General features: G+C 39.7%; 1 pseudogene; it reads left to right on the top strand.

Annotated features, from left to right (window-relative positions):
• On the top strand, positions 1 to 26592 carry LOC139442093 (uncharacterized; annotated as a pseudogene).

Genomic DNA, 26592 nt, shown 5'->3' with positions numbered 1-26592 from the left:
GGAGTTCTAATGTTGTGTTTATTAGGGCTGGGACCAGTCAAAATTTACTACCCGGGTACCCGCGCCCCTCTTACCCTACCCTACCCGGGTACCCACTCTAGGTCTCAGGAGATGTCTCAAAATGTCCGATTAGCATAGGTACCCGACTTACCCGTCCAAACCCTAGTATGTATGTAACAGTAACCAACAGAATGCCTTACTTTCCTGTTGGATTACTGTCAGTCAACAATCTTACCATATGCAGTTACATCACAGATACCGCCATGCTCAGTGATTATAATCCTCAGTAAGGAGCCACCCAACTGTGCAACTCATCTCTTTTATAAACAACAGAAAGAAAGATATGCCAAAACATTCTTTGCTAGTCAAACTATCAGTCAAACTATCAGTCACGCAGAATGGGAGTTCCAGCCATCAGGTGTTCAGAAACCCCTGAGTTGACTTGGCCCTTAGCTGAAAACTCTGAAAGGAATTGGTAAAACTAATTTTGTTCTATATTTGTGAAGTAACTGTTATAGTTTTCTAACATTCCTGTTTCAGTTTTCTTTGCATGTTTTACAGTAATATACATGTACCTATTTCCTTACATTAACTTATCCTGGTATCCTAAGACTATAAAAATTCTTATTTACATTTTATATTTTTAGAAATCATCATGCCTCCAGCAGCCTTAGAACAGACTTTGTATGAAGCCATTGAACTACTTCTCAGTGGAACAAATGTACCAGTTAAAGAAAGAACTCAGCTACAGATAGTAGCATACAAAAAGATCAGCCTGTATAAACTGGAGTTGAAGATGATGCAAAACCCTGTATCTGGGAAGCAGGAACAGAGGATTGTTTGGAAAGGCAAAATAGTTGCCAAAAAGAGTGAAATTAAACACATCATAAGAAGTTTCAGCAAGGAAACAAAAGGTGCTGGCTCAAAACGGTTGTATAATCTCATTTCAAAGTACTTTCATGGCATTAGGAGATCACAAATCCTTGACTGGCTAAAGGAAAGTAAAACGATGACAAAGCTCCGGCCACAATTTTCAAATATAGCACCACTGAAACCAGTGTATTCGGTTGCTCCCATGGAGAGACACCAGATTGACATTGTGGACCTGTCTGCAGTAGCAGAAAAAAAAAGACGGGAAAACATACAAATATGTACTGTCTATTTTGGATAACTTTTCAAGATTTCTGTGGCTTGTCCCAATAACAGATAAATCGTCAGAAACAGTAGCAAAATCGTTGATTGAAATTTATCTAGACAATCAGTGGTGCACCCCTAAAATCATCCAAACCGATCAAGGGGGCGAATTCAAAAAGGCATTGTGAAGACCCTCTGTGGCAGACTTGGCGTGCGACTTATCCATTCGAGGGCCTATCATCCCCAATCCCAAGGAAAGGTATGTTTAGCTACCTGATAAAGGGGCTACTTACAGTATTTGCACTGTTTTGTCAGCTGCTGCAAACTGTCTTGGCTATTAGTTTGTTGCAAAGATCCTTTTGACTCATATTGCACACATGGTACCCGCCTTTATTAATCGGGTCATCATGAAGGTCAAATGTCGAGGTATGTTCAGGTTCTGATTCATGAGTATTAAGCATAATCACTACACTGCTAAATGGCAACATACTTTTCATCAGTAAGGACTTTCTTTCTTAGTATTGTTATATGGTATTGTAGCTGGGACAAACATAGAATGATGGGACAAACATATGCAGACGTGCCTAATCTACCAGTTTCCCATTTTACATCCAGTGTATTTGTTTGCTGGCCTGGGGATTATGTATTCCACATATGCAATCAGTTTTATCAATTTTAGGGACTAAATCAGCAATTTCAAACAGATTTTGTGTCTTTACTCAATTTATCTTGCCCTTTATGTTTGGATTCAATATATTTATGTAACATTCTTTTCTTTTGAAAACACATTACTTTATCTACTACTTACCAGTAAGACATCCCGTCAAATACTAGCCAGAACATGAAAACCCCTACTTACATAAGATATTATTTGCTTGGACTGGCCAAATAATCTGCCTGTTTGGGGTGATCAAGAGTTTGCAAGTATGCATTTGACAATAGGTTATTAAGATTTTTGTTTGTAATTTAATGATCTCTTGAATATTCTGACTCTTTTTACTAACACTTCCAGAGTGAGCGGTCACACAGATCATGGAAAGATTGTCTCCGTTATGACATGCAGAATCTTGGTGATGTTTCCTGGGTGCACTCACTGCCAGACTATTGTCGGATTCACAATGAATCTCTCAATACATCACTTGGTGAGCATTTAAATCATGTAAATATGTTGAACAAACTAAGTTTTTGTTTATGTACATTCAAATTGTACATGAAGATATTTCATAAAGATTGTCGATTTATGCTAGCTTTTAATAGCATGACTTTGACATGTACATTAAACTTGCTTTAGAACAATGGAATATGCCAAAACTTTGCCAAAGAACAGTTCATATCTGTGAAAACATCTTACTAGCATATGTTAAAGAATCATGAATATTAGCACAATATTCCTGAACTAATGAAACTTATTTTTGGTCAGGTGTATGTCCATATAAAGCAATGTTTGGCTTTGAACCCCATCGCTTGACAAGACTGTTGAAGGCTGGTGGTGATGGTGATGAAGATTGCGAGGTGGAAGAGTTTGAAGAACAGGAACAGATGGAAGTAAGAACTGTGTACTTAAAACTAAAATGAATTTTCTTAAATCCAGAATCCTCCATAAAACGTTGACATGCTTACAGTATCAGGATAAATGAGTCTGCCAAAATCAAAGCTATTATATTTAACTTGAATGACAGGAACCACTTTTGCTCTCTTTTTTTAGTCCCAACATTGTGAAGTTATAAACTTCAGAAGTGACCAAGAGACGTTTACTTAAGCCGGGAAAGTAAAACAATCCTATAATGCATAATTCGGTTGAGTCATAAGAGAATAAACATTTTCAAAGTAATTGAAGTTAATAAATACAAGTTTGTTTGTAAAAGGAATACTAATATATCATAATAGATATGTTACGTACCTTGTGGTTATTTATTCTCAGCCAAAAAAGATTTTCAGTTTTCATCTTTAAAAAGTATTAAGATTTCAAATGTTGACCAGTGAACAGAGATTTTCAATACATATACATTTGTTTCCGATAGGTCATATCTTCATATTGCATATGTAACAGTTTTTAAACAAACTGAGATAAGTTTAAAGGTTTTGCTTAAAGTGACCATCAGAATAATACCATTTCTTTGTCAACAATGTACTTTTAGTATCAAGTGACAAGACAATGGTTAGCAATATACATACCCATAGTTAACTCATTTCAGATTTAAATTATCATAAGTATTATAGTAACACTTGTGAAGTCAGAGAATGATGCATTGTGGGAAAGTGCTGGATTAGAAGTGTTTGAAATCGGGAATTACATTCTCTCAATTTACCAAACATTGAACATTGACATTTTCATTGTTGAGTGGAATATTTTTTCACAATCTTTACACCATGACAGGACTATTTGTGATGATGGTATTATATTATCAAACACAAGCACTAACAAGCAGTGAAAAGCAAAAGTTTAGAATGTCACTACTTTATTATAATAATTGATACTGATATATATAATTTGCAGGTTAGCAATGAAGATGTGACAGTATCAAAAGATGTGTGTGCACGCTTGAAAGAACTTAGGAATATCAGGAAAGACATCTGCAACAAATCCGATAAAACTTCAAGAAAGATGGTTGAGAAAGGTATGAAGAGGAAACCTTTCGTTGAATATGAAGTCGGCGAGATTGTGCTAGTTCGCCACAAGGGTCTGGGAAAGGGTGTGAAAAGAGGTGGGAGAAAAATCACTTCACCAAAAGCAAAGGAGGGAACTATACTCAAAATCAACAGTAACACCCATAGATATAACATTAAAATTGGAAAAGTTGTGTCCTGGCACAAATTGGAGGACATAACCTCACTGACTCAATCGAAGGAAGACAAGAGGTCTAAGAAAAGAGACAGGAGTCAAAGCCCTCGTCAAAGCCTTCGTCAAACCCCTCGTCAAAGTAGGTTTTATTTCATTTTAATACATGTACTCACAATAGCAGAACAACAAACCCCATGCATCATTTCAATAAATTCCCAAATATTACCGGTAGTCACTCTGACATTCCAAGAGGTCTTTCTTTCCAGAAGGTGAAAACTTTAGGCTTGTAAAAACAAAACTACCCTTATGCATGTCGCCTTCCTGAGAATGTTGTCTCCAGTAATAGATACAATGGAAGGTGACGATGTGTTCACATCATGTTGGATAATTTACTATTATTGTTGTGTTTTTTAAATATCTTGTTAAAAAAATTAAGAAAGACAGATGTTGGTTTGACATATATGTAGCATGACTTCAAAACTATACACAAATACACCATACAACAGGAGGTAAACTAAAAAAAAAACGTTTTGGACATTTACACCTGCCTTTACTTCAGATGTGTGTTCAAGTGAAGGTAATACTTTACTGTCTGATTTTATTAGGGCATAATAATCAGTCAATTTAACTCACAAAGATGCCCTTCATACTATTTGTGCAACGACTGATAACATCATTTATGTGATATGATATTCATTTTAGCCAGTACACTGGACTGAATGCTGTTATTATGATTGTGTAACAAATCCTTCTCAGAAAAAATATAAGAAGGGAAGGTTATGACTTCATAGAGCAATTTATAATCTTTATTACTGTTATTATAATTGCCCATCATTATTTTGAAGTAGAAAATTGAGAAGAAATGAATTAAGTATATAGTTTTTAAAGAGATGTACATTGGTCTGGTATGACATGATGTCAATTTTGATCGAATAACAATAAGAGCTGAATAGCAGGAAAGTGTATACCATGTAAATACCCTTTAAGTGCAACAATTTGCCATTAACTGACCTGATGATATCAATTGTAAAGCATGCTATGATGGTGAGTGGTATTTTAAGCAGGGCTAAGTAAACATGCAAAGTTATCTACTGGGGTATCGTGTGTCATGTACTTCGAGCGTAACCCTTCATGGTTTTGAATTTGACACTATATAGGTTTATAGTGAGTGAGTGAGTGAGTATGGTTTTACGCCGCTTTTAGCAATATTCCAGCAATATCACGGCGGGGGTCACCAGAAATGGGCTTCACACATTGTACCCATGTCGGGAATCGAACCCGGGTCTTCGGCGTGACGAGCGAACGCTTTAACCACTAGGCTACCCGACCGCCCCTATATAGGTTCATAAGGAACTTAAACCAGTCTTTCTCTTTCAGCTGAATTTATCGAAATCCTAGAAAAGCTGAAAAGATTCAGCAGTTCCCGAGCTACACCAAATAGTTTGGAAAAACTGGAAAAGATGGCTGGCAAGAGAGGTTATGCTGTTAGACATAACCTAGGAGGTGGTGACTGCATGTTTCTTGCACTCAGCCAACAGATATATCATTAAGGGTGAAACGATACACCGATATTCCGATGCATCGCGATACTTGACCCACGATACGATATACGATAAACGTGGGCCCATTTATCGATATGCCACGATACGGAACGCAAATCTCAAGTACAGCGTTTCCTCGCTATTGTGCCTTTCAATAAACCGCAAACTTGGTTATAGCGTGTGGTAACGCATGGCTCCCAAAAACGTACTTACATTTTTAATAAGCTCAGGTTTTACACCGACAGATGTTTTTCCCCATGTCATTAAACATTATCAGCTGATCCCCGCAAGCACATAACAATGGAAATACAAGTCAGCAAGCCCGAACTGAAGTACGCATTTTTTAACTTATCCTGCATTACTCCGTATTGCATTTACTGCTGTCTTTGACAGAGTGACGAACTGTGTGAGATCCAGCTGCTGAAGAAAGTTGTCCCAACCAGCTCAGGAGGCAGCGCCCTCTCACAGTCGGCACGTGACCCGGAAGTCATGACGTCACACAAAAACACATAACTGCTTTGTCACCTCCACGGACGGACGTACTGTGTATCCCTTGTGGAAATTAAAGCTTATTATTTGTTTTTTATATTTTGCGTGTTTCTACATTCATTATATGCTGCTACATTGTTACCTGTTATGGGCCGTGACCTTAGGGTCTTCCCATTCGTAAATTGTAACGTTTATCGCTCGTCTGTGGCTCACGTCACAGTAATTTACGGGCGCAATGTTGTTCCCGCCATTTTGTTTTCTTTCCCGCCATTTTGTCCATTCACCACGTGGCCACGTAATGTCGTGTTCTGCGTTTTGAATTCTCTCTTTGGCTTGGGTAATACATTACATTTATGTATGTTGTTTTGGTGTGCTTAAAGCCTTGCCTTTTCGCTACCTCTCAGCGTAATTGTTTCTTCTCATAAACTTCAATATAATACGAAGTTTTTGAGTTACATTATGTCTCCCGTACTCTGTGGTTTTGCCACATGGTTACGTGTTTGCACATGGTTATGTGTTTGCTTAAAGCTATGCTTTTTCGCTACCTTTTAGCGTCATTGTTTGATCTCATAAACTTCATTGAAATACAAAGTTTCTGAATCACATTATGCTTCCCATACTTTGTGATTGGCCACATGGTTATGTGTTTGCTTAAAGCTATGCTTTTTCGCTACCTTTTAGCGTCATTGTTTGATCTCATAAACTTCATTGAAATACAAAGTTTCTGAATCACATTATGCTTCCCGCACTTTGTGGCTTTGCCACATAGTTATGTTTTGCTTAAATTCCAGATTTTCTGCCTCGCTGCACTTGTTGCCGCGGGAACAAATCTGGTCGGGGCCGCCCCTTTCTGCCGTGATTGTACGACGCCCTGTACTTTCACAAGGCAGTGCCGATGTTGCAGTCATTCGTCGCTGTGATCCTTCAGCTCATGCGAGTATCCAGGACACACCTCGCTCAACGTGCTCGTCGACCCCCACCTACGTTGACGGCAGCAGCGCTCAGCGGAGCTTCGCAGTGCTCCCAGCACCAACGGCGGCTCCCAACGTAGAGTCTGCCTCCCATGGCACGACATACGACCGTTCACGGTCTCCTGCTCCACCGGCGGCTCCAGCGCTCCCAACGTAGAGTCTGCCTCCCCTGGCACGACATACGACCGTTCACGGTCTCCAACACCACCACATCAACGCTGATGTCTCCGGCGCCTCTGATGTCCCTGCGCTCCCTGCGCCTCCGGCGCCTCCGATGTCCCGGCGCTCCCGGCGCCTCCGATGTCTCGGCGCCTCGTGCGCTCCCGGCGCCTCGTGCGCTCCCGGCGCCTCGTGCGCTCCCGGCGCTCCCGGCGCTCCCGGCGCCTCTGATGTCTCGGCGCCTCGTGCGCTCCCGGCGCCTCTGATGTCTCGGCGCCTCGTGCGCTCCCGGCGCTCCCGGCGCTCCCGGCGCCTCTGATGTCTCGGCGCCTCGTGCGCTCCCGGCGCCTCTGATGTCTCGGCGCCTCGTGCGCTCCCGGCGCTCCCGGCGCCTCGTGCGCTCCCGGCGCCTCCGGCGCCTCTGATGTCTCGGCGCTCCCGGCGCCTCCGATGTCTCGGCGCCTCGTGCATTCCCGGCGCCTCTGATGTCTTCGCGCTCCGGCGCCTCCGCATCCTCTGATGTCTTCGGCGCTCCCGGCGCCTCTAAGGTCTTTGATCTCATGATCTTCGACGCCTCTAATGTCTCTGGCGCCTCTGACTACTCCGGCGCCTCAAGAGTTACGGAAGAAGCGCCTATGATATATCCGGCGCCCAGATCAACAAGCTTTATCAAGCTCAGATCAACGAGCCGACTATCCGATCTTCTACTGCGGCTTAAGGGGCACCATCGGCAATCGCCTCCCTGGCGCCACTGCCCTCTTCTCCTGCTGCCCTCTTCTCTTGCTGCCGTCTCATAACTCGTCACACGGAGAAGCATGGTGAAACAACTGTCGCCGCTCCTGTCGCTACTCTCCCGTCGGTCTTCGGGATCGTGACTATCGTTCTACTTCGTTCCTGGGTGGAATCTTTTCAACCAATAGACAGTTGGTCTGATTCAACTTGCCCACTGAGACGTTATCCATAATCCCGTCGTTTAAAGCGCTATGATTCCGGAGAGATGACCTGCGGGTTTCCATCGAATCAGAGCGTCATGTGAACAGCGTCTGTATCAGATTCGACGACGACATCCACTTACAAAGAGTTTGCTTCGTCGACATCGCCGACACCAACGCTGTTCTACCCTACCCTAGCGCCAGCGTTCCTGAAAGAGACTCTTCCTCGGCGCTCACCGGGTTTTCCACGACGCCCATGGGGTTCCGTGTTTTATCGCAAAACTCGGGTACACCACTTGATCGTCTCTCACGCAGTTCATTGAGGATTGTCTGTGTGTGGAGTTTGCACCTCAGTTCCGACTCCAATGCGGTTTTCTCGGCTACTGCGCAGTGTGATTTACATGTCACGTGTCAAGTACTCGGACTGTCAACAACTCCGACCGGAATTAGGTCAACTTACCATGGCAAGGGGTGCCATGTATTTCTACAGATTGGTTTCCATGTCTACCTGTACGCTTGGTGCTACCACTCAAACAGGCGCCTGTCGCAGTCCATCCATGCACGGATGTTGGAAACAATAGACCTCCTCTACCAACACGGCTGTCACGAGGAACCTTGTTTCATCAACCCTTCGCTGTAAGAACGATAGCGCCTATAGGCGTTCAAGGGATGGAAAAGATCGCCTTCCTTCGTCCGGTTTGATCTTTTCGACTACGACACCTTCCTATCTTCCGCCTTGACTACCGGACACAGTGTCGATTTGATACTTAAAGTCCCTCGGCCGTCCCACTGACCCCTGTTGCATACCTGCCTCGTATCGTGTTGTCGTCCTCCATCGTCACCTCGATATAAGAACAGGAGTACTTATACGCCGCTTCAGGGATGAAAACGATCTAATTACTTCGTGCAATGGCCATATTGCCTCGACTTCCTACTACCCGGTTACGTCGATGCCCCGGCGGTCGATTGTGAAGCTGGTTTACTTCGTCTACTTGAGGTTGGCTCGCAGGCGATCACACCTTTTTCCGAATCGTACCGACGGTACGCAATCGCAGACCCCTGTTGCTGACTACCTCCCCTGCCACCTTGTCAGTGGCTAGTGGCCCACACCAGCCCACATTGTGACCACCTGTGATCCAGAGATCAACACCATTGGCACAGCAACAGCCTCGAGATAAAGGCTTATCCAGGACGTCGCTTGCTGACAGTGCTTTCTCGGTCACGCCCTGTTGATCGTGTCCACTGACGACGTCACCGTAGTGTGGTGTTTGCGGACCCAGAGTACTCGCCCCTCTCCCGGCGCTACAAACTCGACCGGCGCCCCCGAGAATCACCATCTTCGGCGTTCCAGGCGCCTCAAGCTCTCCGACGCCTCACGCTCTCCGGCGCCTCGGGCCAGAATATGTCAAACGGTCGACACCCCAACCCTAGATCTGTTTGCCTCATATCTGAATGTGGCCAGCTGTCGTCTTCCATTCCACCTGTGCCGGATACGACCGCTGTGGCAGTCGAAGCCTTCCATCGTTCCTGAGAAGGATTACGCGTGTACGCTTTTCCGACTCCGGTTCTCCCTCCCATGGTTCTTCAGAGATCCAGGCCACTCGACCCCTGCCATTGATTTTGGTCTTGCCTTATTGGTCAGCCAGAAGTTGGGTTATCGACCTCCGAAACATACCCAGAGACAACCCCTGGAACTTCCGGTGTGGTCCAACCTTCTGCTCCATCCACACGGTCTGTTGCCACACCCTCATACCCGCATGTTATCGTCTGCACGCCTGACACACCTGCAGAAAGCCAAGGGCTATTCGGCTAGAGCAACCAAGGCTATTGCTTCAGCCCACCGTCCATCTACAGGAGGACTGTATGCTGATAAATGATGCTTGTTCCAGGCATTTTGTTCTGACAAACACCAGGATCCGATGACAGCGTCACCGCAGATCCTGGATCAGTTCCTTCTGTACTTGCGTAGCACCCGTCGGTTGAAGGGCTTACCACCCCCACACACCTGGTCGCCATCTACTCCGTTCTGGCCATCCCGGACGATCGGAGAAAGACGAAAATTCCCGACCTACGGGCCTGGCTGCGCTCGTTCAGTCTTGAAGACCTGAAGGCCAAGTTCGGACCGCCTGCGTTGGATCTGAATGTGGTCTTCAACGCCCTTCGAACCACTCCCCTCGTCTTCCTTCTACGACCTTAAGTAGAAGACGGGTGTTTCTACTGGTTTTGACTACTGCCGCTCGAGTCCATGTACAGCACGCCCTCGACGTCTCCCGTGCCCGGTTCGAATGCGGTACCCAGGGCGCCGTTCATCATGGACCGTACTGGGACGTCAGCGTAAAGACTCAACTCCCAGGACAGCCTGATAGATCATTCCTTGTCCCCTCCCCCCTCGTCCAGTGTGGGTGCCGAGGATGAGGATGAGCGTCATTATGCCCAGTAAGGGCACTGAAGGTTATTCTACGACGATCTAAAGACTGCCGCAAGTCTAGGAAACACCTTTTTCTGCCGGTCTCCCCTTCGTCGCAGTCGTTGGTCAGCCGGAATACTTTTCCCTGTGGCTCCGGACGGTCATCCTTAAAGCTTATGAGCCGCCGGATTGGACCCTCCCCCCAAAGGCTATCACCTGAAATAAAATGAGATCAGGGCGATCGTATTTACACTGGTTCTTCACGGTATACTGTTCCATCCAGTCGTTCAGGGAAGCCTGTTCGTGGCGATCGGACACCGCCTTCACCAACCACTACTTCCGTGATGTAGCCTTGAAAGTTGTCGCCGGCGTTCACAGTTTTGGTCCCTGGTTGTAGCCCAACAGGTCATCTATCTCCGACGCCACTGATTCTCCGATACCCTGAGCGGGGCCCGTCGACCTCTCTGGTGTTTATCACCCCAGACGAGACGGATCTCTTGCGTTCCGCATTCGCTCTTAGGTCAGTTTTAGTTTTGGGTTACCCGACTCATTCTATTGCTGTCACCTATCCGGGTTTTACTTTTTGCATCAACTCTCGTTTCCTGACGACAGGAATGGTAGTAGATGTGGACACCGGCGCCGACGCCAACGCCGCTGCTTCTCTGATACCTGAGCGGTGCCCGTCGACCTCACCGGTGTTCCTTGCCTCCAGCCTAGAGGGCTCTCCTGCGTTTCGCATTCGCTCTTGGGATTGGTCGTAGATTTTGCCGCCGACGCCGGTGATTCTTCGATTCCCCGAGCGGGGCCCGTCGAACTCTCTGGTGTTTATCGCCTCAGATTAGAGGGCTCTACTGCGTTTCGCTTTCGCTCTTCGGTAAGTTATATATTTTGGCAACACGCCTCATTGTATTTCGGTTACCTATTCGGGCGTTTCGTTTTTGCATCGACTCTTGTTTCCTGAAGACAGGAATGGTCGTAGATGTTCCGGTCATCACTTGTATGCGGTGCGGATTCATCGGACCTTGACGAGGGTTTAATATGGTTCACATCTGCAGGTATGCCCACCGGCCATGCCGTCTGATAAAGATGCAATACGGAGTAATGCAGGATAAGTTAAAAAATTTAGTAAAATCTAAATATTTTTTACATTTGTATACTTATCCTGCATTACGAAGTCTAAGTGCCCTCCCTTTCGCTACGCTACCTCCCCACGAAGTTTCAGATGTTATGTTTAAAGCAGTTATGTGTTTTTGTGTGACGTCATGACTTCCGGGTCACGTGCCGACTGTGAGAGGGCGCTGCCTCCTGAGCTGGTTGGGACAACTTTCTTCAGCAGCTGGATCTCACACAGTTCGTCACTCTGTCAAAGACAGCAGTAAATGCAATACGGAGTAATGCAGGATAAGTATACAAATGTAAAAAATATTTAGATTTTACTAAAATTCAATACCATTATTATACTATCTTGTTATTAAAACATGTTCATTATATATCTGGACTTGTGTTTGTAGTATATTTGATTAATTTTAATCAAAATTTCATTTAATATTGTTTTCATTAAGTTAGGTGAAATCGTGTGTGAAGAGATACAGCAACCACGGTCAGATTACCGCTTTTGACGCATTGAAACGAACTTTAGTTGCTAGAGAATGGATACATATATGAAAAAAGGCCCTACTTTGACTCGTCAAAAGTCATATTTGTGGCAATTTGGCTAATATATGTCAACATAACGTTTTCGCAATCGAAATACATGTAGCACGGGAAGTCCCTAGGGTGACTGGTCAAATTGTTCCATACGTAAAAATATCCCGCAACAGCAATCACCAGTACCAAAATGCTACACTTGTGGTTCTTATAATTTTAAATATATATATAGTAAAAGCTGCAATTAAGGTAACACGATATTGAATATATTATTCCTGATAAAACAAAAAATTCAGATACAATTTCTTCGACCATTGCATCAAAATTCTTTGACGTTGTATCACTGGTGGAGTACATTAATTATTTTCTGGTGTTTGAACTTTGAATTGTTTTTAAGGAAAGTTAGAGAAAGTTCCACTTTGAAGCTGAACAACTTCTGTAGTCTTGTTATTATAAAATAATTTTGACTGTTCCAAAATCATGAAAGGTTCAAACTTGACATGCTTTAAGTCTTGTTATTTTATCATTGCGTATCGAGATACGTATCGTATCGTGACCAGAATATTGAGATGCGTATCGTATCGTGACCTTCCTGTATCGTTGCAGCCCTATATATCATCAGCTGGATTTAGAGGTCAATGGACTTGAACTTAGGGACATGGTGGTTGACCATCTGCAGAAAAAACCCTGAACGGTAAGTGTGGTAGATGCAATAATGACACGAAGGGAAAACAGCAGATTTAGTCCTTATCAATTCCACTGTTATAGCTATTATATTATAACGACTTATACTGATAATTTTGTATAGGGCATTAATATGACTTACTCTATAGGTTTATACTATGTACCAGAAAAAGATTTTTAGCATATATCTTGACATTATTTTGTAAGCTGTAAAGAGTTACAAGCTAGACCAGTTTAGTTGATGTCCATATCGTGATCAATATTGTGTAATCTTGAAGAAAAAGCAAAAATTGGTTTGGTAATGATTAACTTAAATTGAATGACAATAACCATGACTTTATTCCAAAGACTTTGAGTTCCTACTATTTTTTCTACCATGATGTGTGCATATGCAGTTAAGTTCTTATCTTTTGTTAGGTTGACTTGGTTAATTCTGGCCTGGATAAAAAAAAAATTTGACTGGTGGGATAGGCAATTTAATGTAAATAAAGTATGTATTTCAGATTGATGGAACACATCTGAAGAACTTTGTTCCGGAAAAAAGGAGTGGAACACGTATTTGAACGAGATGCTGAAGAAAGGGACGTGGGGAGACAATCTCATGCTGATGGGGGCGGCAGACGTCCTAGAAGTCACGATTGAAGTCATTAGCACATGGTCATATGACCCTATAGTCATCAAACCCAGGGAAAAAAAGGCCGGTCTCAGAACACTATGTCTAGGTCATCTGGCAGAGTTCCATTACGTCAGCTTGGAAAAAAAAGGTACCCTAGTGTTGAGAACTCTTGTAAGCAGTGAGTGCACACTATTAAGAGTTAAGTGATAACTGCTATCATCATCAATATTTCCCTTGACTTATAGTCGTATCATGTAGATAGATCACACATCTCTGCCCTTGAATCAATATCTGTATCTTAGACTAGTCTTAAACTATTCCATATACCGTATTTTCTTGAGTATAGTGCGCACTTTTTTTCGAAAAAACACAGCTGTGTAGAAGGGGGTGCGCATTATACACGAATTATGAGTTTGGATGTTTTTTTCCCCCATGGAAAGACATTACCGTGAGCACCAGAGACCATATAATATTATATGGTCTCTGTGAGCACGAAACACCGGAAAAAACATATGTCAACAAATCCATACTGAAGTATGCAAAATAATTATGTAATTACACTGTCTGTCTATAAAAAGTGTTCTTTGTATTTCTGGACTTATGTTTGTAACTTACTTTATTAATTTTATTCAAAATTTCTTATAATATTGTTTTTATTAATTTCGGCGAAATCGTGTGTGAAGCGATCGGAAGATCGCACAACTCACCGTTATTAACAGCAACCACGGTCAGAATACCGCTATTGACGCCTTGAAACGAACTTTAGTTGACAGAGAATGGATACATATATCATAAATGACATACTTTGACTCGTTAAAAGTCATATTTGTTTTTGTTTGACGATTCTATGTCAACATGAAATTCTCGCGCTCACGTGATCCCGTGCGCGTTAGCCTTGACGGTGACTGGTCAGACATGTTCCATGTAAAAAATAATACCCGGGAACAGCGATCAGCTGCTTCGCTTAGGGTTATTATTATTTTAAATATGCTTAGTAAAGGCTGCATATAATTAAGAAAATAATGGAATATATTATTCCTGATAAATAAAATAGTTTCAGATACAATTGTTGCCGATCCTTGCATTAAAAATCCTATAAAGTTATATCATTGGGTGTGTCTTGACCGAATCACCGGTCGATTCCAAGAAAACGTGTGTACAGCTGATTGCTGTTTCCGGCTTAGTTTACGAGAAAATACACAAGGTAATCTTAATCCCTAGATATAAAACAATGCCTAGCAGAACAATCAATACTATTTAAACGGTAAATAAACATGTCTGGTGATTTTTTATCTCAAATTTCGAATTTGTACTGATAGTCCAGTAATTAAAAGGTCCAGGTTCAACAAAATTGACGGAAAAGGTTTATTGCTGGATTTTGGTGCCTTGACACATATACATTAAAATAAAAAATTGTTTACCAAAATCGGACATGGGGAACCATCCGAAAATAGGTCAAATCCAAGATGGCCGCCAACAAAAGTAATAATAGTCATAAACGTGGAACCAATAATAATAAAAACATATATGATGAGTCTATCTATATTAGCTTGCCAGGATAAATGCAAAGAAATGTATATTTAACAATTTTGAAAGGAAAATTCACATAGAAATGTAAAATAATGCTTCAAAATGACGAAAAAGTACATATATTTGTTAACATCAGTAATTCTTGCAGAACTTGAACCGATTTATTATAATGTTGACGTCTTCACATAAATGATCAAGTTAGAAACAAATATAATTGAAAAAACCCAAAGTATTCCCTTCTTCAAAATGGCGTCCGTTCATACAATGTTTTAAAGATAGACCTCAAGAACATAAAGGTATGTATAAGCTATTTTTCTTTTATAGCTAAAATGAAAACTTGTATAAGATATAGTTGATTGGCTCTAGAGAGGAATTACTGATGAAAATATGAACAAATATAAATATAAAATTTGAAACAGAGCCCTACAATTAACATCAACATTTGTTTCAAGGAAAATCCAAACTCCAGGAAGCAGTTATTTTTCTCAAATGGTATTAGCTTCTCAGAAACTTTATTAAAAGTTAATTCAGAAGATATAATCAAGACATTTAGCACCAAAATCATTTGCTATAATCGGAAAAGCAACATTTGTATCTGTACACATGTCAACCATATTTCTATCAACTGTTACTATTCGCAGGTGACTATTCTCAACTGAAGGTGTCCTATGTAGATCACAGATGACTACTTGTTTGCTATGTATGGAACCAGTTAACCTGGACAAACCCCAGGATTATGTGAAGTTGACAGCTGCTGTAGCATTAATAAAGCAAACAGACTGCACAAATGAGATGCACCAGACATCATATACAACTGTAGCCTGTTGGTACACAGACAGTGTCGAAGTATGCATATAAATCCAAAGGCAATCAAAGTAGCTGAAAACTCTTCGATCATATGTTTAAGCCTTAAATTTTAAAACTCACTGTTTTCTATGTGGTACTTGTATTGACCAGGATGTTGCATACAAACATCCATATAGAAGTGTACTTCAGCCGTGCGATGGCTCTTGAGTTACTCAACATATGTCTGCAACATACTGTGTCAACAGGCAAGATGATTGGGCCAAGATGGTACAGTCAAGTATCGTGCCCATATACGATCTACCAGCTGAAGAAGCTATCCATCACCATGCTTGTGATAAGAATTTTCAGAGAGGGACAAGTATACCTGCAGCTTATATTGAACATGAGGAGGCTCCACCAAAGGAACGGAGACTTGGTCGACTGAAGTGTATGTCCTAGATGACAGCATTTGAGATTGCCATTTATTACTTGGAAGAGAATGATGATGAAACGATTCCTTTGGACAATTTGCATCACATTATGAAGTCAATGAGTGCACCGAGTGATGATCAACTACACACTACATCTCAGTTCATGAATCACTATGGGAACAAGGTATTCATAACTACAATCAGGCAACAACCTAGCATTGCATCTCTTACGGCATATGAAAATGTTGCAAAGGTGGACAAATCCGACATGGGCAGTTTGATTAAAGTTGGGGGAGAATACAATCATACGCAGGTAGAGACCATGTCGAAACATGATGATGTGTATCTCGACAATGAGCAGATGACATTGATTGACACCAATCTTGATTACCTCCCACGCATCCTCCTTCAAGCATCATCAAGAGCTGAAACAGTAAACCCCATAATGCGTCATTGGGTCAGGCAATAATGCATTCGACATGTCCCCATCATTTCTGCCTCCTCGACAAGTTTGACACACTATAACACAAATATGGTCATTGTAATTTAGTGGATATGATAAGCCAACTCGGTTTCAGCTCCTCGTAAATTTAGAAAATTCTCGGTGACTACTCATGGTGTTCACCTAATCAAAGACATTGCAGATACATTCGTGCAATACCAGGCTGGTTATATAGATCATGCCAGCAAAAGGTTTGATGGGACTGGCTCAATCCATGCCATGGGCGAGATGGTGAAACGGAGGGTACCAAGAGTTAAGGTGGACTTGGATGATGTTAAAAAAATCAACAGTGTCAAACTATTCTCACAAAGAAATCCAAAGGCAGTGCTGGCGAACATTATCTATCCACCAATTGGGGACTTCTGTCTTGATGAAAAGAATAGCAAACTAGATAATTTGTGGACTGTGCCACTTCTGTGTGTGTTGACCACTGTGTTCCGGTTGCATGCAGTTGCTCCATTCTGACATTCCATACCCCAGGAAGAGCTCTGAGATATTCTTGTTGATTATCAACGTGACACCAAGTGACAAATCCTGTGTCAGATCAACGCTGGAGTATATTTCCAAACATGCCAGACGACATGGAATCACACCGGTTATTACAATCGACCAGCAACTTTGGTGAATTGCATACATGATCATCGAATCACGGCCAGCTGAGAGCCCCTTGCATCAAATAGTCCTGGTTTTGCGGGGGGATTCCATACTTAGATGAGTTTTGTGGGTACAGTTGGGAATCTGATGGCTGGATCTGGGTTAAAGGAGATCATCACTCAAGTATATTCAGAGGGTTGTGCAGATCAGATGTTGTCCGGCAAATCAGTGTCACAAGCTGTGCAGGCTCATTTCTTGAGGAACCACTTCTGCAATGCTCTTATCGTGTTTGATGGTTATTGTGGTGTTTTTCGACCATGGATGAGACTCATCAGAGAAGAACTGGAAGTGAAATTGGAGTGGATGTGGATTTCACACCGGACATGATTCTGAAAATGAAGAAAAAGCCCTTTGGGCAAATGAAAGAAACAAACAGAAATTCATCATTCTGTTGGGGTCAAAAATCGAAAAAGGTGGGTTTTCAGATTAAACACTCATCCGGAGATGCTGACTATGACATTGCAATGTCTGCCTGTACATTGGCTCAAACACAGCCTGTGGTAGTGGTAGGGAATGACACTGACCTTCTCATCCTGTTGCAATATCACTTCAGACTTGATACCATGAGGCCATCTTTCTTCAGACAAGTACAAAGATCATTGAAATCTTCATCCTACAGATGATCCTTGATCCTAATCTCAGCCATTCTTTGCTCTTTGTACATGCATTGTCAGGGATCGACACAACATCGAGGCCATATGGCATAGGGATGGTCTCAGGAATATTGAAAGGTTTTCATGGTGCCAGGTGGAAACCATGCAGAAATCGAGCAGGCTGGTAATCAGGCACTTGCAATCCTCTTTGGCTGTATGCCTGGCTTGGATTTGAATTCTGAACGTGTGACAAAATTCACTGAGAAGGTATGTATCAAGCTCAAATTACCTACCCCTTCGACACATTCCACCGACATCAGATGCTGCCAGATTGCCCAGCCAACGAGTCTGACTCGAAGTGCAGACCTGGCTAGGCAACAATATGGATGCGGCAGAATGGGGCTGGACGCTTCACAGGAGCAACAAGGGCACTATATTGAAACCAATCACAAGGCACCAAGCTGTCACTCCTATATTTCTGTTGAAAATAATCAGATACAATTGCACTGGAAAGTGTGATGAAAACACATGCTCATGCAGAATATTTTTGTCTACAATGTACCTCAGCATATGGACAATGCAAAGAGATGACATGTTCAAATGGACCAAGTCATGACTTTTCTGACATAACTGAATAATCGTCTCTTCATGTACAGTATATGAGTGTGATTATAAAGACAGTCTTGAACTTTAGACATTTAAATTGATAGTAAGTTTGACTTGTAAAGTGTAGTATTGCAGGGTTATATCCTCTTTATAAGCCCGTGTTAAGTATTTTGTAGTCCGATATGGAACAATTGCATTTTTTTCAAATTTGGGGCAGCCGTAATTTATTTCTGTGTAAGATTTCACTTCAAAATTGTTATATATATATTCCCCTGTCTGGATCCTATGAAGTTGATTATAAATGGAGTCATCATCCATGTTTAGATTTTGATTGTCAAATTTTGGTAAACTATTTTTTTTTTAAAGTAGACCTATCAAGGCAGTGAAATGTGTTAAAAAACCTTTTTCCGTCAATTTTGTTGAACCTTATTGAAAATAAACCTTTAATTACCGGACTATGACGAAGTTTCTCAGCACCCGTTCGTTTGCCGGACTTCGCTGAAAGGGTACGGTGTAAATTTTTTCTGCGCATAATATTCAAATTTCTTTTTTTCCAAAATATTGAACCCGCTAGAGGGGGGTGCGCATTATACATGGGTGCGCACTATACTCAAGAAAATACGGTAATCTGGGTCCTCAGTGTGTCCCGTCATATAATTTTAAAACCCTATGTAGATACTGGGTTCATGGGTTGAAGTAGTGTGAAAGTGAACGTGATAAAAAATATTATTACTGTAGCAGATATTACATAAAATGAGGCTAAGTTCCTCAGATTTATTCCAGTATCTCCCAATTTGAGATTGCTTTAATGTAAGTCAGCAAAATAATAAATATGTAGTGTTGTTTCATATTTTATCCTTGAAATAATCTTTCTATTCTTCAGGCCAGAAGTGCAGAACTTGCCACCAAACACTAAGTGTCTGCAAATGTGCTGCAAGCATTAATGGTAAGAGAATGTAAATGTTTCTTTAACATCACAGAAATGCTAGTGACAACTTTTCAAACTACTGTGTCACAGGCATGGACTGGAACTTCTCATTTGGGCATATGTAGGAGGCAATTAAAGCAGGCAAATTTGTTTCCTTGTATTGTGCGCTAAACTATATATAAAATCACTATCAATAAAAATAGATATGTAATTTGAATTTTTACTTCTAATTGATTCTCCTTTCTTATGAAAACTAATTAATAGTTAAATAAAGTTTAAGAAACATCTGAAAAGACTTAATGTTTTCTTGTTCGTTAAATTGCAATAGAGATAATTCAGTGTTGTTTATTTTAACTCTGTTTTTGTTATTAATTGTTTCATGTTTTCAGTAATGTACTTTTGTGAACATCAACTGAATGTGCTAATTGTACGTAAGTGTAATTTTTCCCACAGCTAACGCTTTTGACAATGATGACAGCTGTAGGTCACCCAGTCTGTCAAGTGGAGATGAATCAGACAATGATTGTAAGTGTTTACTGCTAATGATACAAAGTCTCATGCTTAACACAAGATTCTTTTGTGTCACAATCATTTCCATCCATAATTATACCCCTGTTTACGAAGTAAATCGGGGGTATATAGCGTTCCGTTCGTCCGTCCTTCCGTCCAAGCTTTTGTACGGCCCATAACTTTTTATCCATGCACCCTAGCTTCACCAAACCTGCTACACACATTTACCACAATGAGTACTTGTGCCCTTTGCTAGTTTGAAGATTCTGATATTTTTAATTTTGCTGTTTCCATGGAATCATGGTGAAACATATATTTTGGATAGAGTTTTTGTACAATCCATTTTTACAATATTATGTATCCTAGCTTCAAACTTGCTATATTAACCACTATGATTGTTTTTTATCTTTAATAAGATTCTGAAAGTTTTCTATTTTGCTGTTTATTGGAAACATGATGGAATTTGGAAATTTTGATGTCTGGTTTTGTATAGCTAATATATTTTCCAAAATTGCTTCCACTCATGTAGATCATCATAAGTATCTGTGCTTTGTTTGAATTTATTAATTCTTTACCATATTTGTTAAGGCTAGATGGAAATTATTAATTTATTGATTTTCTTATATGATATTGTTCCATTTTGTATGTTTTTATATCAACAATTTTTGGTCCTTTTGATAATTCTTCTTATGTAACTCCTCAATCAAATTTTTATTCAAAGGTGTTCATGGTGATCTACTTCCTCGTAGTGAACACTGGTAACATGGGAGATTTGGGGGTCAATTTTTTTTTTCGCTGGAACTCAATCTTAGTTTTTAAAACATTGAAGTTAAAATCAGTTATATTATATAGTTAAATATGTTATCTTTCATTAATTAACAAACTATTTACTATTTGTTGTTGACCAGCGGGGATAACGGGGGTATGTGAGCTTTGCTCACTTCTTTCTTGTTATGAAATTGATATCTCTGCTGTACAAATTAAGAACCATGATTTTCATGATTAACTTCTAATGTAGAATTTCAAATCTTTATAATACTATTGTAGTGTCACCTTTGATGCTTTTTCATTTAATACAAGAGGACTTGTCTAAGGGGAGCACATACTGGGCATCAACACATGTTTTTGTTCAAAACATTGACCTGACATTTGTCCTTGCCCTTACCCACAAATTATCTATACGGATTATTCATGTTAATACTAAAATTACTTTAATTACTATTCAGGTTCCCTTCGAGTCACAGCTGATTTCTTTGAAAACAAGGTCAGATATTACTACACATGTATTTGCAGATACCATAGTACATCTAGCTGCGGAAACCATAGTACATCTAGTTGCAAAAAACATGGTGCATCTAGCTGCAAAAACCATAGTACATCTAGCTGTGGAAACCGTAGTACATCTAGCTACGGAAACCATAGTACATCTAGCTGTGGAAACCGTAGAACATCTAGCTGCGGAAACCGTATACCGCACATATTGGGGTAGTAATTATAGGGTGCAACATCACAGAGTTATGGTTTCTGCAGCCAGACTACATCTTATGCTTAAACTTAATTATACATATCTCTGACATTAATTATGTTTGATTTGTCATAACACTATCCAGAATTCCCAACTACACTCAGCTGCCAGCTAGACTTTCTTAATGAGTTCAACTCAGATCCCCCTGTTCCCTACCCTGCAGTACCTTGTCTTTGCTATCATGGACAGGCTGAGGGAATAGTTGTTGTTTTATAAATTTTGATTATTTTTTAGTTGCCATGGCAACAAGATGGACTTAGCATTAATATGAGGGTAGGGTTGGTTCATGGAGTGTAACTGAAAAAACATTCAATACTATCTACCAAACTTCTGAAATGGTGCCTTTTAATATTTAGAAATTTTTTAATGTTTTATTTTTTTAACATTTTTATGGCAACAAGTTGGATTTAGGTTCTGTGAGGGTAGGGTTCATTTCCAGAAATCAAACACATGCTGAACTGGTGCCTTTTGCTATTCAACAATTTTAGAACATTATATTTTAAGGTTTTCATGGCAGCTATTTGAACTTGGGCTTAAAGAAATGTTGGGTTAGTTTACCTGGTTTCGGACCATTACATGTTAAGGTTGGCAGGGAATATAGATGACTTCTTCGACTATATGCTGGTTGAAATCGAAACTGTTAAAGCGGAAACTGTCTAATGAATTGACTGTTTGACTTTTCTTCACAGAAACCAGAAGTTTGCAGTTACATTAAGAGCCTTTTACAGGGAAAGTTGAGGTAATATACTCTATAGTACATGGCCATGGAAAATGATCTGAAGTCCTAAACATGCACATCACATCTGGCCAAAATAAACCAATTCGATGTATGTATCCTTTCCTTTTATATAACACTGTTGTTGATATTCCTGTACATCAGATATGATTATGGAAATTATTCATTCCTGTACATCAGATATGAATATGGAAATTATTCATACCTGTACATCAGATATGAATATGGAAAGTATTCATTGAAAGTTAACAGTCACATATACACCAACATGACACAACAGAGTCAATATAAAATGAATGTGGCATTCTTGAGGCACTTTTGTCTTTACAGTGAGGACAAAGAAGGACGTGGTGAGAGACACAACTGGTTTGTTACCAAGTATCCCTACCATGAAGTCAAGGCTGGATTTGGGTCAGATTTTGTGTCTGCTGAAGTAAGAAAATGAATTCATATGTACAGCTAAATTTCATTAAAGTATGAGAATGATAATGTTCACAATTAAGTCCTAAGTCCACAATTTAGTAGCGACAATTTCCAAAATTTCATTGTTGAAAAAATTCCAATCCCATGACTGTAACAATTCTTATGTTGTGATAGTAATCATCATCTTATGCAATAAACACAATATAAATGTTTTTTTGTTTCTGACATACAATTCTCTGCATATAGGTAAAATATAAGTGTTCATGAAGATTAAAGTAAAATGTTTGGGGGAAAAAATGGTAAATGGTTGATGATATCAGTTGCTCAATGAATTGTACTTTATACATGGCAAAACAAATTTCAGATGTATGGGCACATACTTCAGTGGCTGGGGCAATCCTTGACACGCCATCTAGTGAGAGATAAACGGTAAGAATAATGGTGAATAGTGTAGATTCTTTTCTAAACATCCCAATGGCACAAATTTAAAATCAGTGTAAATTCACAGTTGTTGTTTTGAGCATATATTTACCAGTGTTGTAACCAGAATTTCATTCATTGAATGAGAACAGAGCAGTAGTTGAAATGTGATTAGGAAAAGTTTACATATAAAGCATATTCATAGAAGAAACTTATCATTTGATTAGACATACAGATGAAATTGATACATTGAAAATTGCTCATGGTCTAAATTTCACATTAATGTCACTGACCACCTTTGATTCCTTTCAGTTGCCCTTACACTAAGTCAGTGACTCAGATCTTTACTGTGCCGGATGTTGATGCAAATCTCAGGGACCTTCCAATGGAGTACACACGGTAAGCACAGAAAATACAATTTATTATTCTATTTCTATCGGTGAAATATTGCATTTATTGGTTAAAATAAAACCTGCATCTTCACTGAGTTAGATATCAAAATCAAAAAGTAAACAATGTGATGACATCATGCGCATCACCAGGCAACAAGACGACTGACACAGTGAATGTACTGAATTTGTGAGTCATTGGTCCGGTTTTCATAAAATTCAGCAATAAGAAAGAATAGAATAAATAGAACATTTGACTTTTCCTGTCGAACACCGTGTTTATGTCATCTTGTCCAGTTGAAATTTAATTTAATTCTAAGTTTAATTTTTACACTTGCGGCTACGCCACTCACTCAATACAAACTAGTCAACTTCACTCGACGAGATAAACACTCCTTCAGTTAGGAAAACAAACATGTCTGTTACATTAAATTATGTATTATGTGTACAGGTTTGCTTACTTGATTTCTGGTACATAGTTATAGGTACAATGTTGTTAGATACATTATTATTAAACACTCACTGGAATGAATGCTAAACAGAAAAGAACCAATTGGTGAAGGGAACAGAGATTCAGTCATATTTTGTTAGCATATCTCCCACATTAGAAAAACATTTAGTATTGTGAAAATGGAGACACCAAAGAATGAGATAATAAGTCTTGTAAAGTAGTAATCAATTACAATGTAACTAATGAAGCTACTGAAAATAAATATATTCATTGTAATTGTAAAAAACTCATTCTTTGAATTTTTGGCAACTAAATGATTTCCAATTATTCCAGTTACAACTTACGTTTATGAAACTGGAACTGGAGATATTTATTTTATTCTTAAAATTGAGTCTGGTTATAATAAATATGCTCTAATTTATCACAAGGCTGCATGGCACTACTTTCTGTATGTGGCCATTATGGAAGTGATCATGTTCCTTGCTGAGAAACTGACAGGGAGAACCTACTCTTCAATCAACCCAGAGTGTCAAAGGACAGAATTGCATCCAAAAGAGCTTTAATTGCATAATTATGATGCTCCTTTGAAAGGGTTACTGTTTTAACGAATGCAGCCAACTCATTGATGCCTTGATGTGGTTTGGTTGTTCTGTGTACCTTTCTTCATCACATAAGGACCTGTGAAGATTCCAGGGTAGAGTAAGTCTTCAGCAACCCTTACTTGCCGTAAAAGGCGACTATGCTTGTCTTAAAAGGCAACTAACAGGATCGGGTGGTCAGGCTCGCTGACTTGGTTGATACATGTCATTGATCCCCAATGTGTAGATAGATGCTTATGATGTCAATCACTGGATTGTCTGGTCCCGAATTGATTATTTTACAGACCGCCATCATATAGCTGGAATATTGCTGAGTGTGGCGTTACACAACAAACAAACAAACAAATCATTCACATATGTGTATAGAACATGCCTCAGTCTCCTCCCTTTGATGTATATTTCAGTTGAATATAGTAAAACCCTGTTAGTGCAGATCATTGTGTGTGTTAAACTTATCCATGTTTATGAATTTCCAAACTATTTGATGTAGCATATTTTGGTGAATCAATAATCGAAAAAAGAATAGGGGTATACTATAGAAACAGATCTTAACAGTTCTCCTTGTAACTAACCTGATCATAAAGAAAAGGCATGTGTATCATTAAAGCAATTAACTAGTGCTTTTAGCAATTTCTTGATTTATTGAAAGTCTGTCTGTTGACATTGACACAATTTCAACTTGGATTTAGATGGAGTAGGGTGTTGTTCAAGATTAAAATTTAAGAATTATGAGACGTGTTTTCATGAAACATGCAGCATGGTTAATCAGATAGTGGACAACTGTCTTTTGCTACTGAAAAATGTTTTAAAGTTTCAAGTTGTTACTTTTTCTGGAATAAAGTTGGAGTTAAATTCAGTAGAGTTGAATTTCTTTACAAGAAGAAAGAATATTAATGATATCTTCAAAAAGATTTGGAAAATGATCAGTCAGATATTGTTGATGTGACTTTGGATATGTTTGAATATAGACATTTTTTATAACTTTTTTTCAGTATGTAGATTCAGTGGGAAATGGATACTGCCTTTTATTCTTATTTATGAGATTGGTGATATATTGTGAGGCTGCAGGGGGATGTGTCATATTCTCATGACTCTTGCTATCAGTGTTTGTTTAATAACATTAAACATTTACATTGAATGTCAAAATAAACTTTGCTAAAATATATTTAGATGTACATTTCCTAAATGGTGTGAATTGATCATCGTATGATCATCAGTTTGTTAATTTGAAAAGCATAGCAGTAACCATTTTCTGGTTATTACCAATAATTGTGGCTGATGTAATCATTGATTAATACTTACAATTGAGTTAACCTGTTCTTAAAAAAAGTTACTGAATGTTAGTAAAGCAAACACACTGGGAGTTCAACATCAAATCTTGCATAGTTCTTGCACTCAGATTGTAACAGGTTGGTGTCCATATGAAAGTCTATAGATACATTGTATCTGGTTTTAATGAATCAATTTACAAAGTCATGATTGTCAGGTGGAGGTATTTTCTTGACTACAGGGGCTTCAATGTACATTGCCAATAACTTATATTGGACATCACATTGGCCTGAACATATTTATACTATATGGGTTTATTCTGTGTAAAGTTGACTTTGTTACATGTATGTCCTTTGAAGTTAGTTAATGATTAGATTGTTTGCTTGTGATCTATTTTACAGAGTTGTCATTAATTTATTCACTTGGTATCATTTTCTTCTACAGGGTCAAAACAGATAATATTTTTCTGTTATTTTAACTAGTGTTCATGTGTGAGTGAATGAATGGCTGTGAATGTTGGTTCATGTATTTGTCTTCTGTATTTAAAAAATACCAAAATCATTTCCACATTTATTTTTCTGCATGGGTTTCCAACTACCCTTTTTGTAGCAGATGTTCTGCCACAATTAAATGTGAATTATAAACACAATCATGTGGAAGAATTTGTACCTCATCTACTTTTGTTTGAGCATGTATTATGTACATGAAATGTATTGATGTTTTCATTATGTGAAATAAAACTCTTATTCAATGTATATTTTAAGTCAGATTTTTTGTTACAGAGATAGTGTATGAATGAAAGTGAGGATTGAGTAAGGATTGTAATGAGGGCTTAGTGGTATGTGAAGGACTCTTCTGTTGATATTTTATGTGAAGTA

The sequence above is a fragment of the Haliotis cracherodii genome, unplaced genomic scaffold (assembly GCF_022045235.1).
Source record: "Haliotis cracherodii isolate W230 unplaced genomic scaffold, xgHalCrac1.p SCAF_5, whole genome shotgun sequence".
Lineage (NCBI taxonomy): Eukaryota > Metazoa > Mollusca > Gastropoda > Lepetellida > Haliotidae > Haliotis > Haliotis cracherodii.
Note: the sequence above shows the minus strand (reverse complement) of the source record. Positions and strands in the feature narration are given on the sequence as shown.